Below are 16,454 nucleotides of genomic sequence, written 5' to 3'. Positions count from 1 at the left end.
CAGCATTTGATACTGTGGATCATGAAATACTAATCCAGCGACTGAAGAATTACTGTGGCCTAAGGGGTACTGTTGTTAGCTGGTTTCAGACCTTCCTATCTGGCAGGACACAGCAAGTATGTCTGGGCACACACTACTCTAATCCAGTGCCACTTGCCTATGGAGTTCCACAGGGTTTTGTACTATCACCATTACTCTTTGCAGTCTACATGCTCCCACTGGGAAAAATAATCCAGAACTATGGCCTAGGATACCATTGTTATGCAGATGACACACAACTGTATCTGTCCTTCAAGCCCAAGACCCATCAGCATCCATAAATGCGTGTCTAGTGGATTTACAAAATTGTATGAACACCAGCTGGCTGAGGCTGAACTCTGACAAAACAGAGGTGTTGGTGGTAGGTGGTCCACACATGATGGATAAAGTTCAAAACGCTCACCACCTCAAACCAGCAATTGGGGGACATACTGTACAGTATAAAGACTCTGTGCGAAACCTTAGGGTGATCCTGGATGGAAATCTAAAACTCAGACAGCAGGTATCAGCTGTCGTCAACTCTTCCTTATTCCATCTAAGAAATATAGCGCAAATCAAACACCTTATCCCAGCTGAAGACCTACCTGCCCTGGTTCATCCATTCTTATCCTCCCGCCTAGACTACCGCAACGCCCTATTCATCGGATCTACAGATAAGGTTCTGCGCCCCTTACAGCTAGTACAGGATGCTGCAGCCAGACTCATAGCCAATGCCCCCCCGCAGCTCACACATCACCCCAGTACTGCAAACTCTTCACTGGTTGTCCGTAAAATGGAGAATCAATTTTAACCACTTGAGGACCTAGGGCTTTCTACCCCTTAAGGACCGGACACTTTTTTTCCATTCAGACCACTGCAGCTTTCACGGTTTATTGCTCGCTCATACAACCTACCACCTAAATGAATTTTGGCTCCTTTTCTTGTCACTAATAAAGCTCTCTTTTGGTGCTATTTGATTGCTCCTGCGATTTTTACTTTTTATTATATTCATCAAAAAAGACATGAATTTTGGCAAAAAAATGATTTTTTTTAACTTTCTGTGCTGACATTTTTCAAATAAAGTAAAATTTCTGTATACATGCAGCGCGAAAAATGTGGACAAACATGTTTTGGATAAAAAAAACCCCATTCAGTGTATATTTATTGGTTTGGGTAAAAGTTATAGCGTTTACAAACTATGGTGCAAAAAGTGAATTTTCCCATTTTCAAGCATCTCTGACTTTTCTGACCCCCTGTCATGTTTCATGAGGGGCTAGAATTCCAGGATAGTATAAATACCCCCCAAATGACCCCATTTTGGAAAGAAGACATCCCAAAGTATTCACTGAGAGGCATAGTGAGTTCATAGAAGATATTAATTTTTGTCACAAGTAAGCAGAAAATGACACTTTGTGAAAAAAAAAAAAAGTTTCCATTTCTTCTAACTTGCGACAAAAAAAAAATGAAATCTGCCACGGACTCACCATGCCCCTCTCTGAATACCTTGAAGGGTCTACTTTCCAAAATGGGGTCATTTGTGGGGTGTGTTTACTGTCCTCGCATTTTGGGGGGTGCTAATTTGTAAGCACCCATGTAAAGCCTAAAGGTGCTCATTGGACTTTGGGCCCCTTAGCGCAGTTAGACTGCAAAAAAGTGCCACACATGTGGTATTTCCGTACTCAGGAGAAGTAGTATAATGTGTTTTGGGGTGTATTTTTACACATACCCATGCTGAGTGGGAGAAAGATCTCTTTGTTTTTTTTCACAAAGTGTCATTTTCCGCTAACTTGTGACAAAAAATAAAATCTTCTATGAACTCACCGTACTACTAACAGAATACCTTGGGGTGTCTTCTTTCTAAAATGGGGTCATTTGTGGGGTTCATATACTGTCCTGGCATTTTAGGGGCCCTAAACCGTGAGGAGTAGTCTTGAAACAAAATTTCTCAAAATGACCTGTGAAATCCTAAAGGTACTCATTGGACTTTGGGCCCCTTAGCGCAGTTAGGGTGCAAAAAAGTGCCACACATGTGGTATCGCCGTACTCGGGAGAAGTAGTACAATGTGTTTTGGGGTGTATTTTTACACATACCCATGCTGGGTGGGAGAAATAACTCTGTAAATGGACAATTGTGTGTAAAAAAATCAAGATTGTCATTTACAGAGGTATTTCTCCCACCCAGCATGGGTATGTGTAAAAATACACCCCAAAGCACATTATACTACTTCTCCCGAGTACGGCGATACCACATGATTGGCACTTTTTTGCAGCCTAACTGTGCTAAGGGGCCTAAAGTCCAATGAGTACCTTTAGGATTTCACAGGTCATTTTTGTTTCAAGACTACTCCTCACGGTTTAGGGCCCCTAAAATGCCAGGGCAGTATAGGAACCCCACTAATGACCCCATTTTAGAAAGAAGACACCCCAAGGTATTCCGTTAGGAGTATGGTGAGTTCATAGAAGTTTTTATTTTTTTGTCACAAGTTAGCGGAAATTGATTTTAATTGTTTTTTTTCACAAAGTGTCATTTTCCGCTAACATGTGACAAAAAATAAAATCTTCTATGAACTCACCATACTCCTAACGGAATACGTTTGGGTGTCTTCTTTCTAGAATGGGGTCATTTGTGGGGTTCCTATACTGTCCTGGCATTTTAGGGGCCCTAAACCGTGAGGAGTAGTCTTGAAACAAAAATGACCTGTGAAATCCTAAAGGTACTCATTGGACTTTGGGCCCCTTAGCGCAGTTAGGCTGCAAAAAAGTGCCAATCATGTGGTATCGCCGTACTCGGGAGATGTAGTATAATGTGTTTTGGGGTGTATTTTTACATACCCATGCTTGTCCATTTACAGAGAGATTTCTCCCACCCAGCATGGGTATGTGTAAAAATACACCCCAAAACACATTATACTACTTCTCCTGAGTACGGCGATACCACATGTGTGACACTTTTTTGCAGCCTAGGTGCGCTAAGGGGCCCAACGTCCTAATCACAGGTCATTTTGAGGCATTTGTTTTCTAGACTACTCCTCACGGTTTAGGGCCCCTAAAATGCCAGGGCAGTATAGGAACCCCACAAGTGACCCCATTTTAGAAAGAAGACACCCCAAGGTATTCCGTTAGGTGTATGGCGAGTTAATAGAAGATTTTATTTTTTGTCACAAGTTAGTGAAAAATGACACTTTGTGAAAAAAAAACAAAAATCAATTTCCGCTAACTTTTGACAAAAAAATAAAATCTTCTATGAACTCGTCATACACCTAACAGAATACATTGAGGTGTCTTTTTTCTAAAATGGGGTCAGTTTCTGGGGTTCCTATACCGCCCTGGCATTTTACGGGCCCAAAACCGTGAGTAGTCTGGAAACCAAATGTCTCAAAATGACTGTTCAGGGGTATAAGCATCTGCAAATTTTGATGACAGGTGGTCTATGAGGGGGCGAATTTTGTGGAACCGGTCATATGCAGGGTGGCCTTTTAGGTGACAGGTTGTATTGGGCCTGATCTAATGGATAGGAGTGCTAGGGGGGTGACAGGAGGTGATTGATGGGTGTCTCAGGGGGTGGTTAGAGGGGAAAATAGATGCAATCAATGCACTGGGGAGGTGATCGGAAGGGGGTCTGAGGGGGATCTGAGGGTTTGGCCGAGTAATCAGGAGCCCACACGGGGCAAATTAGGGCCTGATCTGATGGGTAGGTGTGCTAGGGGGTGACAGGAGGTGATTGATGGGTGTCTCAAGGTGTGATTAGAGGGGGGAATAGATACAAGCAATGCACTGGCGAGGTGATCAGGGCTGGGGCCTGAGGGCATTCTGAGGGTGTGGGCGGGTGATTGAGTGCCCTAGGGGCAGATAGGGGTCTAATCTGATAGGTAGCAGTGGCAGGGGGTGATTGATGGGTAATTAGTGGGTGTTTAGGGTAGAGAACAGATATAAACACTGCCCTTGGGAGGTGATCTGACGTCGGATCTGCGGGCGAACTATTGGTGTGGGTGGGTGATCAGATTGCCCGCAAGGGGCAGGTTAGGGGCTGATTGATGAGTGGCAGTGACAGGGGGTGATTGATGGGTGGCAGTGCCAGGGGGTGATTGATGGGTGGCAGTGACAGGGGGTGATTGACAGGTGATTGACAGGTGATCAGTGGGTTATTTCAGGGAAGAACAGAAGTGGGTGTTTAGAGGAGACAATAGATGTAAACACTGCGCTTGGGTGGTGATCTGATGTCGGATCTGCGGGTGATCTATTGGTGTGGGTGGGTGATCAGATTGCCCGCAAGGGGCAGGTTAGGGGCTGATTGATGGGTGGCAGTGACAGGGGGTGATTGATGGGTGGCAGTGACAGGGGGTGATTGATGGGTGATTGACAGGTGATCAGTGGGTTATTACAGGGAAGGACAGATGTAAATAATGCCCTGGCGAATTGATAAGGGGGGGGTCTGAGGGCAATCTGAGCGTGTAGGCGGGTGATTGGGTGCCCGCAAGGGGCAGATTAGGGTCTGATCTGATGGGTAACAGTGACAGGTGGTGATAGGGGGTGATTGATGGGTAATTAGTGGGTGTTTAGAGGAGAGAATAGATGTAAACACTGCGTTTGGGTGGTGATCTGATGTCGGATCTGCGGGCGATCTATTGGTGTGGGTGGGTGATCAGATTGCCCGCAAGGGGCAGGTTAGGGGCTGATTGATGGGTGGCAGTGACAGGGGGTGATTGACGGGTGATTGACAGGTGATTGACAGGTGATCAGGGGGGATAGATGCATACAGTACACAGGGGGGGGGGGAGGTCTGGGGGGGGGGGGGTCTGGGGAGAATCTGAGGGGTGGGGGGGTGATCAGGAGGGGGCAGTGGGCAGGGGGGGAGATAAAAAAAAAAATAGCGTTGACAGATAGTGACAGGGAGTGATTGATGGGTGATTAGGGGGGTGATTGGGTGTAAACAGGGGTCTGGGGGGTGGGCAGGGGGGGGTCTGAGGGGTGCTGTGGGCGATCTGGGGCAGGGGGGGGAGAAATCAGTGTGCTTGGGTGCAGACTAGGGTGGCTGCAGCCTGCCCTGGTGGTCCCTCGGACACTGGGACCACCAGGGCAGGAGGCAGCCTGTATAATACACTTTGTAAACATTACAAAGTGTATTATACACTTTGTATGCGGCGATCGCGGGGTTAACATCCCGCCGGCGCTTACGCATAGCCGGCGGGATGTTGCGGCGGGCGAGCGGTGACAGGCACCGGCGGAGGATCGCGTCACAGATGACGCGATCGCTCCGCTCATGCCCTTACAAGGACCGCCGCCTCTGTGAGTGAGCCGGTCCTTAAGGGCTCCACTTCCCGGCCGCCCCTGTGCGTTAGGCGGTCGGGAAGTGGTTAAGATCTGCCTGCTGACATTCAAGGCTCTAAACCACATGGGACCCAAATACATAGCGGATCTATTCCAACTGTATGCCCCTCCACGCACCCTCCGCTCTGCCAACAAGATGAAGCTGGTTATTCCCAGGATACACTTAAAATTTGGTGCTCGGGCCTTTTCCTATGCAGCCCCCACTCTATGGTACTATGAGGCTCCTTCTCTGGATAGCTTTAAAAAAAGGCTAAAAACTCACCTCTTTTCCCTAGCCTTTGAGACTGCATAAGGCAGGGTCACAGCGCTTTGAGTCCCCAGGGAGAAAAGCGCTATATAAATATTATTGTTATTGTCATTTGCATAGCTGATTGTTAACTCTATCAGGCAGAGAAAAAAGAAAAGCACTGTACATACACATGTCCGTCTCATCTTGTGACGTGTCACTTAAAGCTAATGGGAATCGTTTGAAAAAAAATGAACTCCCTAAGGAGAGGGAAGGCTCTGGGTTCTATAGAGCTTTCCCACTCCTCTCCCGATGCCCTCGTTGCAGCGCTGGCTTCCCGGTTTAAATCCCTTGCTGCGGGAGGCTTCAGAAGTCTTTGGGAGCTGAGTGCTCCCGAAGATGGGTGGCTCTGTACTGCATCTTGGTGATCACACGAGAATATGTGATTGTGCAGGCGCAGTCATTTTCGGGAGCACTCAGGTTCCCCAAAGACTTCTGAAGCTTCCCTTAAAGTGAACCTCCGGACTAAAAATCTACTCAGCAGAACTGAAAAGGTTTAGTGTTTCTTTAACAGTTTCACAGCATCAGAACTTTGTTTTTCTTACCAAAGCATCATTTTTAGCTGCATTTTTATCTAAGCTCCATCCATCAAAAAAAAAAGCCCAGGCTTTTTTTCTCTGATGCTGTGCAGAGCATGATGGGATTTCCTATGTTGTTATTCACGTTGCCTAGCAACTGGGAGAGGTGCTCAGGACACAGGACAGTTGGAACTGTGTCTCATGCTCCCTGTCACCTCCTTTCAACCAAAAAAATGGCTGCCATCCTGAAATTAAACATTTGCCTGTTCTTTTAAAACAGTGTGGGTAAGGGATTATATTACCTATCTATTTTAATTAACATAACTAATGTAACTTGATGACAGTATGTTTGTTTAGGCTGGAGTTTCTCTTTAAGTAGCAGAAAGCAGTATTTGACCAATTTGGTCGATTACTGCTACCGGTTGAGCCAGTAAATAAGTATTAGTGGCATGAAATACCTTCTTGCTGTAGAGATTGGGGGAAGGTTAGGAAGTACTATGTCATGGAGGGATATATATATATATATATATATATATATATAATTTTTGTAGAGGTAAAGCCAGGGTCGGACTGGGACACTAAGGGCCCACCAAGGAAGTTTCAGCCTGGGGCCCCCCCCCCCCCCCCCCCCCCGCACGCCCATTTTGGGCTCACATACACATGTACTCTACAAATTTTGCATGATTTTATGGTAGGGAATAGATTGTGAGTACTTCTGAGGACAGTCTCCAATAGGGATATGCGCCGCAGCAAAAATAAATTAGTGTCACCACGCACTGGAACATGGGCGTGGTCATGATGAGTCATGGGCAGACTTAAATAAAAAAAAAAACACAAAATAAGTAGCGGTGTTATTCACAAAGATTAGGTCCGACCAGATACTTTTTAGATAAAATAATTAAGTAGGTACATGCCTCCTGATAATTCATCAAGTAGGCAAATGGCAGCAGATTGTCCGACAAAATGCAATCAAATTGGCAGCAGATATCCCCACAAAATGCAATCAGATTGGCAGAAGATACCCCCACAAATTGCAATCAGATTGGCAGCAGATACCCCCACAAAATGCAATCAGATTGGCGGAAGATTTCCCCACAAAATACAATCTGATTGGCAGCAGATATCCCCACCACAAAATGCAACCAGATTGGCAGCATATATTCCCACAAAATGCAATCAGATTGGCGGCAGATTTCCCTACAAAATACAATCTCATTGGCGGCAGATATCCCCACAAAATGCAATTAGATTAGCAGCAGGTATCCCCACAAAATGCAATCAGATTGGCGTCAGATTTCACCACAAAATGCAATCAGATTGGCGGCAGATATCCCCACAAAATGCAATCAGATTGGCGGCAGATATCCCCACAAAATGCAATCAGATTGGCGGCAGATATCCCCACAAAATGCAATCAGATTGGCGGCAGATTTCCCCACAAAATGCAATCAGATTGGCGGCAGATTTCACCACAAAATGCAATCAGATTGCCGGCAGATTTCCCCACAAAATGCAATCAGATTGGCGGCAGATTTCCCAACTAAATACAATCAGATTGGTGGCAGATATCCCCACAAAATGCAATTAGATTGGCTGCAGATTTCCCCACAAAATGCAATTAGATTGGCAGCAGATATCCCCACAAAATGCAATCAGATTAGCGGCAGATATCCCCACAAATTGCAGTTAGATTGGCAGCAGATATCCCCACAAAATGCAATCAGATTGGCGGCAGATATCCCCACAAAGGCAGGTCCCCAGTTAGTGGGGGCCCCCATGCTAGAAGGAGGGGCAGCGGGCACAGAGCAGCGGGGAGGGGGGGAAGCTTCCCCCCCTCTCTCACCTAGAGCCTCCCCCTCTCTCACCTAGAGCCCCCCCCTTCCGCGCTCCCCCCAGTTAGGTATGCAGATCTCAGTGCCCCCATGCATGCTGGAAGGGGGAAAAGTGGGCACAGAGCAGCGGGGAGGGGGGAAGCCTCCCCCTCCCTCACCTACGGGCCCCCCCTTCCGCGCCCCCCCCCCCTCCAGAATTGCACGCGGCAGCGAGCAGGCATCACTTACCAGCATCAGATTGATAGCTCTGTGTGCCGCTGCTGGTCTCCGTCTCCTGCACTGCTGTCCAATCACGCTCTCACAGGAAGTACTGCGAGAGCGTGATTGGATAGCGTCAGTGCAGGAGACCAGCCCAGCGGCACGCAGAGCTATGGATCTGATGCCGGTAAGCTATTCCCTGCTGCTGCCGCTGGCTGGCTGCAATTCTGGAGGGAGGGAGGGAGCGTGGAAGGTGGGGCCCCTAGGTGAGGGAGGGGGGGAGGCTCCCCCCCCCCCCCCGCCGCTCTGTGCACAATTTCCCCCCTTCCTGCGTTGTGCCCCTCTCCTTCTCAGCTCTGGGGCCCCCAGGAGGCGGAGCGGCCGGGGCCCACTGATGGAAAAATCGGTGGTTCGGTGGCTCAGTCCGAGCCTGGGTAAAGCGAATTTTGGATTTGCGTAGAATGAAGGGTTAAACGCCTGTCTTGTTTGTATTGTTGCCTAAGATTAAAATCCTGAATCCAGCCAATCCTTCCCATTCTATTCAAAACTAAAAAGAACAGTTTGGGACTGGAGTTTGTTTTTGTTCATATAATGAGTGCATGCCTGAAGTAGCACAGCTTTGAGTGGGTTGATGTGTACTTGAATACAGGAAAATGCTTTCATCGGTATGAACTTCTTGAGCACTCCTTGGGACCATGGTTGAGAAATCAAAGGTATGCTTTTTAGCTTTGGCATCTTGAAATGTTGAATGAGTTATTTGTTTTCATGTACTTAGTCATTTGTTTAAATTGTAGGTCCTTGCAATTTCATTTTAAGAGCTTATTTTGAAAGATCTAATGGCTACTACAGTTAGTGTATTAGGAAGAGAGAATAATATAAAAGACTTGCTTAAATAAAGCCACTTTTGTTTTTCTGAGCATATTACCGTTTCTTCTTTGCCAAAACTGAACTTCATTTCCTGTGTTCTCATTTGATTCATTGAGATAACTACTAGTGATGTTTTGTTTTTTCCCAGATTTCCAAAACATCTTAAAACTACTACTTACAGTAATCTCAATTGTCCTTGTTGAAGCTCAGATTAAACATCTCAACAAAGGGATTTCAATTAGTTAAAAATAAAACACCTGATTATTGGATTGCATAAATAGCCTGCTTTTTGCTCTTTAAAGCCACAGATCAGACAGTTTTTAAATGCTTTTAAAATAACACTATTTTAACCATTTCTGCAACTGAGCGTGTACGTCAGAGCCCCTGATGAGTTACGCCCCCAGTGATGAAACGTGTAGGGCGGAGCTATTTGACCTACACGCTACCACCTCCCAGGAATTACCACAAGCGGCTTGGGAGCGGTCACGGGCAGAGACCTGAAACGCCGGCCGATGGATCTGTGAGATATGCTTAATCTTTTAATACATTTGGTGCACATTTTTTTATTGGGGCTGAGTTGGCCATATTAAAAAAGCAGTTTTGCACTATGGGAAGCGCTCTTCCTTTTTAATGTTTCTAGATGCTGGATGTTTTGTGATGCGCTTATAAACAAGAAGCATGACGGTGAGCAGAGAACTAAGGGGGGAGTGAGTGTCCCCTCCCCTATATCGGTGGCAGTAACTCCGCACAGTGTGTGTGTATACACGAAAGGGTGTACTGTTTTGGAGATTGCTCGCTATGTTCTCTTTTTCCCCTCTCCCAGGCATATGGAATAATAGGAGTATGTACTAGGACTTTTGACTGGATGCGCAGCTGTGACTTTGTGATCTATCTGTAAGGGGAGTTTGCCTTCTATCTAACAGCAAGCAGCAATCTGGACAGAAATTAAGCATAAGTGTGTGGTGAGCGCTGTATCGCCCTGTAAGTTTGTGTTTGTGCAGTGCACGACTAATAGTTGTCCTATGGACAGATTCCCCCACCTGAGCTGTAGATCTCTGCAGCTCGTCCAGAGTCACCATGGGCCTGTTGACTGCATTTCTGATCAGCGCTCTTCTTGTTCGGCCTGTGAGTTTAGGTGGACAGCTTTGTCTTGGTAAGTTTACAGTTGTGCCATACGCCTTCCATTTCTGAATTATCGCTTGAATAGTGCTCCGTGGGATGTTTAAGGCTTTGGAAATCTTTTTGTAGCCTAAGCCTGCTTTAAATTTCTCAATAACTTTATCCCTGACCTGTTTAGTGTGTTCTTTGGACCTCATGGTGTTGTTGCTCCCAATATTCTCTTAGACAACCTCTGAGGCCGCCACAGAGCAGCTGTATTTGTACTGACATTAGATTACACACAGGTGCACTCTATTTAGTCATTAGCACTCATCAGGCAATGTCTATGGGCAACTGATTGCACTCAGACCAGGGGGGCTGAATAATTACGCACACCCCACTTTGCAGTTATTTATTTGTAAAAATTGTTTGGAATCATGTATGATTTTCGTTCCACTTCTCACGTGTACACCACTTTGTATTGGTCTTTCACGTGGAATTCCAATAAAGTTGATTCATGTTTGTGGCAGTAATATGACAAAATGTGGAAAACTTTAAGGGGGCCGAGTACTTATGCAAACCAGTGTATATGGAAAAAAAAGTGCAAAAATACACTATTTTCTATTTTCAGCCACTATAGTTTTAAAAGAAACAATTCTACTAGCTTTAGTCTTAATCTCTTCTTTTTCCATAACTTATGCAGTTCTTACTTCCATGGTCTAATGTTGGGTTTCATGTTAGGATGTGCGTGCTACCCAACATCAATCAAATCGAAAATGGTATAGTAGATATGCAGTTTGTGGAGCTTTACAGTTAGTTCATATATGCTCCTCAGTCTGTGGCATGCTCTGACATAGTGTGCAGTGATTGTCACCGTGGACTCCTCTTCTCCCAGTAGAAATAGTGTTTTCTCTCATCTGGGAATAGTTCCATCAATTTCTTAAAAAGGTGTCCCTGCTTGCAGCATATTTGGGCCAGTGCAGCAGGAAGTGATCATCATCCCGAGGGTCTTATTAACACATTGTTGGCAGTGTCTATTCTTCCTGGGTTTGAACGTCTGTCTGTGTCTCCCAGACCCAATTTTAAGGCTGTAAGCTAGCCAATCACTGAGAGGGTGTGTCCGTCCCAGTCCGTCAGAGCCACAATGCTAGGCATCTTTGTATTGCCGGTCTGCGCTGACCCACTGAGTATGCAGCTGCAAGCGGAGGCATGTGAGGATCCGACATATGACAGCATATGAGCTGCAGAACCAGTACAGTGCCGATCTCCGTATATATGAGAGTCATGTGGCTGGCAAAGGTGGCGAGTCCCAGTGTGCCGGAGATCGGATGCTATACAGTCTTGAAGGACTGATAGATTTGACTGGTTCTGAACAGCGGAGGAACTTTGTTGTATAACAATTGTAATCAGAAACTGTCCATACACAATCGGCCTGCGGACAATCAGATTGTCCTATGGAGGTGTGTCCTCTGGATTTAGAAGTGTGACAGTGATAGGGAGGAGAAAGTGCTCTATCAGTTTGGGGGGCACTGTGGTGTTTTAAATAAAGGAGGTGACAAATCAAACTTTTTTTTTTCTCTTTTTTTCTTTGTAAGCGACCTGGTTTTGTGCATTTGATTAAAACCAATCCCTTGTTTGGGGTTACGCTCCCATCAGTGATTTTTTTTCCCCTGTTGCTTTAGCATACATTTATATGTTTATAGGCACCTAGATTTATGGTTTACAATCGTCTGCTCACAATGTTGCCACCATCAATTCTCCTTGGGTTTGTACGTCTGTCTGTGTCTCCAAGACTCTATTTTAAGGTTGGGAGTAGGGCTGCTCAAATCCGGATCCGGGAGACACCCGGATAGTTGCTATCCGGATATCTCCCAGTAAACCTGTGCGGGGTGGGCGGGGGGGTCAAGCTTACCTGTCTGACGTCTTCTTCGTCCGTCCCTGGTGCATCCCACGATGCGTTCCACGCGGCGGTCACGTGACTGCAAACACTTCCTCCTTCCGGGTTGAAGGAGGAAGTGTTTGTAGTCACGTGATGCGCGTGGAATGCATCATGGGAGGCACCAGGGACGGACGAAGAAGAAGTCAGACAGGTAAGCTTGACCTCCCCCCCCGCCCACCCCGCACAGGTTTACTGGGAGATATCCTCCGGATAGCGACTATCCGGGTGTCTCCCGGATCCAGATTTGAGCAGCCCTATTTGGGAGCACTCAGTCTGTAGACTCTCAGGATTTGCCTCTCTTGAGAGTTTTGGAGATCTGACATGTAGGGGGCCAATTTATAGTCTCTTTGTGGGAACTTGGCATATGTTTAGTTTTTGTGACTGTTTTTTTTTACTCCATTTATCTACATCATTCTCTTTTGCTTTTGTGTGTTTTATCTATGCTCTTCTTAGGGCCTATGGATTTGGGTTTGGAGGGAACCTAGATTTGACCACTTTTCTCAGGACACAGAACTTTTCTTGGTCTTCATTGTACAACATGGCTTTGTAGTTGGGTGAGTCAGGGCTGCTGTTCTGTAGGTGGGCCAGTAGGACGGCACACTCTTCTGTATCTCAAGCAGTAATGGGAAACTACCCGGCTCAGCTCGGCAGACAATGTTTGAGGTACTCAGACGGACATGGAGGAGGTGTTTGCAGAATTCTTGGTGGAATATTTCTGTTGTGCTAGATTCCCATTTTGATTGATCTTGGAAGGTGATGGGGCCCCATACTTCACTTCTGTAGAGTAGGATTGGGGCCATGTCAAAGACATTCAACTAGACTTTTGGCGGTGGTTTGAGGTGGTACAGTTCTTTCCTGATGGCACAAAATGTTCATCATGCTTTGGCTTTTAGGGTGTCTATGGTTTAAAGTAAACCTAAGACGATGGAAAGTAAAAGTTGTATACATACCTGGGGATTCCTCCAGCCCCCTCTGCACAGATCGCTCCCTCGCCGGCATCCAAAGCCTCCTGAATTCCCCCATAGCAGCCCCATTCTCCTTGTGGCAGTTGGGAATACTGCGCATGCGCAGCCTGGCCACACTCCCAGCTGCGGGAACAAGATGGGGAAGCGCCCTTGGCCACACTGCGCCGGCTGGCTGAAGATAATGGGGCTGCTACAGGAGAATCCAAGAGGCTTTGGACGCAGCTGAGGGGGCTGGAGGAAGCCCAAGGTATGTATATTTGTCAGTTCTGCTGATTCTACTATCGGTGAGTGTAAAGGATGGGCACTGGGCTGACCTTGTGTTTTTCACCTGGAACACCATGGTTTGTGTTTTCATGAGGTTATTGGGGAATGCCTGTGTTGTGCTAAATTTCTGCAGGATTTCCTGCTGTCTTGCAGACCACTCTCTGTTGGCAATAACAATAAGGGGTCATCTGCATACAGTAGGAGCTTCACTGTTGTGTCATGTAGGAGGAGTGCTGGTGATGCATCTGTGGCAGAGGCCAATTTATTGATGCATATGTTAAAAAGAGTTAGACTCTGGCTGCAATCCTGTCTTACCCTCTGGCCCTGGGAGAAAAAGGTGTTCACTTTCATACTGCACTTATTCCCAGTGTATGAGCTCTTGATGACATTGCATGTTTTTCCTCCTAATCTGCTCTCTAGGAGTCTCAGAAACAAACCTAAGCTGCACACTCAGGCAAATGCCTTCAAGTCCACAAACAGGCAATTATTTTCCATTCCTTGGCTTATGTACATGGTGTTTGAGAACCAGTCGGCTCTGGCAGGGCCTCCTACTCCTCCCGCCCATTCACCTATCACTGAGGCTGAGCCAAGTCCAAGCCCACACCCACCGAAGGTGTGCGAGGCTGAGACCTACGCCATTTAGCCACTTTAAATCCCAGGAAAGCCCCGGGCCCAGATGGCGTGTCACCGCCATGTTTAAGAACATGCTCGCATCAGCTAGCCCCTATCCTCACCTCCATCTATGCCAAGTCCCGACAGGAGGGCAAAGTCCCAGAGTGCTTCAAGAGGTCCACAATCATCCCTGTCCCCAAGAAGCATGGCATCTCCGACATCAATAACTACAGGCCTGTGGCTCTTACTTCCGTCATTATGAAGACCTTGGAAAGGGTGGTTCTGGCTGACCTCAAGCACTCCACGATGCCCGGCTGTATCTGTTTCAGTTCGCATACAGGCCAAACAGGTCCACTGATGATGCTATCAACATCTGCCTAGAGCTCATCAGTGATCACCTTGATAAACCAGACTCTTATGCCAGAATCCTCCTACTGGACTTCAGCTCGGGGTTTAATACAATCTGCCCCAGCATCCTCCAGAACAACGTGGCGGCACTCGAGGTCCACCCGACCCTGCAACGTTGGATCACAGACTTCCTGACCAACAGATCCCAAGTTGTCAAGTTGGACCAGACCTCCTCCCAACCAAGGGTCACCAACACAGGTGCCCCATAGGGCTGTGTCCTATCCCCGATGCAGTTCTCCCTCTACACCAATAACTGCAGATCATCAGCTGACTCGGTTAAGGTCATCAAGTTTGCTGATGGTACCACCATCGTAGGCCTCGTAACCAAGGGCAATGAGCAGGCCTATCGACAGCAAGTCGACAGCATTTGCCTATGGTGCAAGGAAAACAGGCTGATCCTCAACACGGCCAAAACCGTGGAGATGATCATAGACTTCAGGAAGCATGCACCAAGACCGCTCCCTATCTTCATCGATGGCACTGAGGTCGTAAGGGTACCCTGCGTCCGCCTCCTGGGAACCCATATCTCCAGCGACCTGTGCTGGAACGCCCACACTGTCACGATACAGAGGAAGGCCCAACAAAGACTTTTCTTGCTACGTCAACTGAGAAAGTTCGGGATGGCCCAGGAGCTTATGTCAAACTTCTATACCGCCACCATAGAATCTGTCATCTGTTCATCCATACTGTTACGGTACGCTGGCTGCTCGAACAGCGACAGATACAAGCTACAGAGAGTCATCAGGTCAGCAGAGAGGATCATAGGGAAACCCCCTCCCCCCGCTTGACCGCCTCTTCTACTCCAGACTGCGATCCAGAGCACAAAGAATTGCAACTGATCCCTCACATCCAGGCCATCGCTACTTTAGCCGGCTCCCATTGGGGAAGAGACTTTGGGTCATATCCACCAAGACAGCTAGGCACAAGAACACCTTCTTCCCCTCGGTTGTCAACCATCTGAACTCTATTAAGTGGCTCCCACCCTAGGCCTGCAGTCAGATCGACTGCTCTGATAGAACGGTGGTCCGTCCCCAGCCTCCAACGTCACAGTGTTAAAGTGGAACTTCAGCCTAAACAAACATACGGTTATTAAGTTACATTAGTTATGTTAATTAGAATAGATAGGTAATATAATCTTTTACCCACCCTGTTTTAAAAGAACAGGCAAATGTTTGTGATTCATGGGGGCTGCCATCTTTGTCATGGGGGCAGCCATCTTTTTGGTTGAAAGGAGGTGACAGGGAGCATGAGACACAGTTCCAACTGTCCTGTGTCCTGATAACCCCTCCTAGCTGCACACACTAGACTTCAAATGTAAAAAAAAATAAAAAAAAATTGCACCAAAACAGCAGAACGAGAACAACAACATCAGAAATCCCATCATGCTTTGCACAGCATAAGGGGAAAACTGCCTGGGCAGTTTTCTTCTGTGCAGCTAAAAATGAGGCTTGTATAAGAGAAACAAAGTTCTGATGCTGTGAAACTGTTAAGGAAACACCAGGCCTTTTCAGTGCTGCTGAGTCGATTTTTAGTCTGGAGGTTCACTTTAAGCTGCTCAGTTCTGTACAGACAAGAATGATTTGTCTATGTTTATTATGTCTGTTCTGTCTCAGTCTGTAGTTTTCACTCTGTCAAAGCAAATTGTCTCCCTCGTGAGCTGTGTTTACATCTTCTGTGCCAACCCCAATTCCAGGCACGACTTGGGTCGTGCTTGGCGAATAAACACCTATTCTGATTCTGATTGATAAGGGTAAGCAGGGTGTAGATGTGGTCGGTGCTGCAATGGTTTGGTACAAATCCTGCTTGGCTCTTACTGAAAACATTGCACTGTGTGAGAAATGTGAGGATTCCCTTATTCAGGATGCTGTTGAATAGTTTTTCCCAGTGTGCTGCGGGAGCCAAAAGAGCAGGAAGGGGCAAAGGTAAAAGAATAGGTTCTGCAGTCATGGCTTAGGCTGAGTCGCTAGAGTGGTGAAGATCTGCCCTCACCTTTGTTACATATGGAAATAGCTGTGGAGGATGATAGCTGTATAGCAGTGCAGATCTAGTCCGCACTAGCCTTGATCAGCATATGTAAATGAAAACTTTAGATGGGCTTTAATTTTTATTTAATTTTTTTTT

General features: G+C 46.7%; 1 protein-coding gene across 1 annotated transcript in view; it reads left to right on the top strand.

The window, feature by feature from the left end:
* The window catches only part of LRRK2 (leucine rich repeat kinase 2), a 202,666-nt gene that overhangs the window by 22,421 nt on the left and 163,791 nt on the right, over positions 1-16,454 (top strand). The gene's annotated exons all lie outside the window — the stretch shown is intronic.

The sequence above is a fragment of the Hyperolius riggenbachi genome, chromosome 3, assembly GCF_040937935.1.
Source record: "Hyperolius riggenbachi isolate aHypRig1 chromosome 3, aHypRig1.pri, whole genome shotgun sequence".
NCBI lineage: Eukaryota > Metazoa > Chordata > Amphibia > Anura > Hyperoliidae > Hyperolius > Hyperolius riggenbachi.
Note: the sequence above shows the minus strand (reverse complement) of the source record. Positions and strands in the feature narration are given on the sequence as shown.